This window comes from Podarcis liolepis (assembly GCF_965112155.1).
Source record: "Podarcis liolepis genome assembly, chromosome: 6".
Classification (NCBI taxonomy): domain Eukaryota; kingdom Metazoa; phylum Chordata; class Lepidosauria; order Squamata; family Lacertidae; genus Podarcis; species Podarcis liolepis.
This window is the reverse complement of record NC_139559.1, coordinates 70,454,771-70,456,962: the sequence shown is the minus strand read 5'-3', so window position 1 is coordinate 70,456,962 and position 2,192 is coordinate 70,454,771. Positions and strand designations below refer to the sequence as shown.

General features: G+C 48.9%; 1 protein-coding gene across 1 annotated transcript in view; it reads left to right on the top strand.

Annotated features, from left to right (window-relative positions):
* The first annotated feature begins 96 nt into the window (after positions 1-96).
* ODF2L (outer dense fiber of sperm tails 2 like) overlaps positions 97-2,192 on the top strand; it is a 41,301-nt gene continuing 39,205 nt past the window's right edge. The window contains exon 1 of the mRNA XM_083511083.1: positions 97-232. The gene's annotated coding sequence lies outside the window, so the exon portion shown is untranslated. The remainder of the gene's footprint in view (positions 233-2,192) is intronic.

The window sequence follows — 2,192 nt, the reverse complement described above, 5'->3', positions numbered from 1 at the left end:
GTGGTTTTGTTTTTTTGTGTTCCCTCCCCCGCGGGCGCTTCGTATTTCTTCACCTTCTCTCACTTCAGCTGCTTCTCGAGATCGGGAAAATGGAGAGTTTCTCTTGCGCATGGGTTGTTCTCCCTTTCAGACGGGACGCAACTTCTTCTGAAATCGCAGCCCTCATCCCAAGTTGCGCTCGCCTCTCCCGGAGAAAAGTCGTGCATGGGCGCAAGGGAAGCTGATAGATCGGGTATGTGCCCCCTGACTGAACGGCCTTAAAGCAGATAGTCCCCTAGCGAGGGTGGAAGACAGAACGCGCATCTTCCTGGCACCTTGGCAGCTGTAATGCCACGTCGAGCAGAATTACTTATATTTAAACAAGTTTAATCGTCCTTTTGGGCGGCTTGTCCCAGGTGGCCTTTACCATCAGAATGCATAAACGTAGCATGAGTGGCAGTATAATACATATATGTGTATAGATTGTAGACTTTCCTTCCTTGGAGGTTTTTAAGCAGAGGTTGGATGGCCATCTGTCGTGGATTTCTGCATTGCAGGGGGCTGGACTAGATGACTCTTGGGGTCCCTTCCAACTCTACCGTTCTATGATTCTATGTTAAAAATCTGAACATAACAGAAGTAGCCAAATGCCCTTAAAGACCCTGAGATGCCACTTCAAAAGTATTGGAGAAACATGCTATTCCTGAGAGTGGTATTACAGGGCTTTGGGGGGTCACTACAAAAGGAGTCGTACGCAGACCCTTTGGTGTGGGTTCATACAGGCAGCAGTTTTAGCTCCTCCAGGAGTCTTGTGTGCCATAGAGCAGGTTTGAAGAGCTGGCAGCCTTCCAGATGTTGTTAAGACTAGGTAAAGGTAAAGGGACCCCTGACCATTAGGTCCAGTAGCGAACGACTCTGGGGTTGCGGCGCTCATCTTGCTTTACTGGCCGAGGGAGCCGGCGTATAGCTTCTGGGTCATGTGGCCAGCATGACTGAGCTGCTTCTGGAGAACCAGAGCAGCGCTGGAGCTGTACCTATTTATCTACTTGCACTGGCGTGCTTTCGAACTGCTAGGTTGGCAGGAGCAGGGACTGAGCAACAGGAGCTCACCCTGTCGCAGGGATTTGAACCGCCGACCTTCTGATCGGCAAGCCCTAGGCTCTGTGGTTTAGACCACAGTGCCACCCATGTCCCTTGTTGTTTAGACTACAACTTCCATAATTCCAGACCATTATGGCTGGGACTGATGGGAGCTGGCTTCTTCCAGAGGTTCCCCATCTTTTCCCTGGGGGAATGTTGCTACATATAGAAACCCATACCCAAAAGTCTGTGCAAGGCTCTTCAGCCGTAACCTTGTTTTTTGTGTGTTGTTTTGTGTGCGTGCCTATGTGTGTTTGGTAGCAGCCTCAGCTAAAACTGGGCCTGCTAACAGTAGCAACAGAAATTCCTGCCCCCAAGGAATTTGCAAGTTGACAAGTTTGGGGTAGCGGTAAAGAGAAGCAGAGGAAGTTTAAGTTCAGTTAGATTCCAGTAAGGGTTGACTATTGAAGTGCTGTGGCAAAGGTTTTATTGGAAAGTTTGGTTTTCGAGGCGGATCTGAAGTAAGAGATGGAGGTGTTCCTGGAGAGAGGTTGTGTGTGTGTGAGAAAGGGTGCAGGAGAGCTTCAGCCAGTTGTGATGGGGTTAATTTACTGCAGCCCATTTACGAATTGCTTCATATGAAACACCTGAAAGCAATTTAAGAAACACTACAATAAAACAAGGGACGCGGGTGGCGCTGTGGGTTAAACCACAGAGCCTAGGACTTGCCGATCAGAAGGTCGGCGGTGAGCTCCCGTTGCTTGGTCCCTGCTCCTGCCAACCTAGCAGTTCGAAAGCATGTCAAGTGCAAGTAGATAAATAGGTACCACTCCAGCGGGAAGGTAAACGGCGTTTCCGTGTGCTGCTGTGGTTCTCCAGAAGCGGCTTAGTCATGCTGGCCACATGACCCAGAAGCTGTATGCCTGCTCCCTCGGCCAATAAAGCGAGAAGAGCGCCGCAACCCCAGAGTTGGTCACGACTGGACCTAATGGTCAGGGGTCCCTTTACCTTTACCTTACAATAAAACAACTATAAAATGATTTCCACATATTTAAAATAATTTCACATATGAAAACAATTCTAAAGATCAGATTTATCGGCTGCAAAGAACATTGTTACCACCATGCTATGGT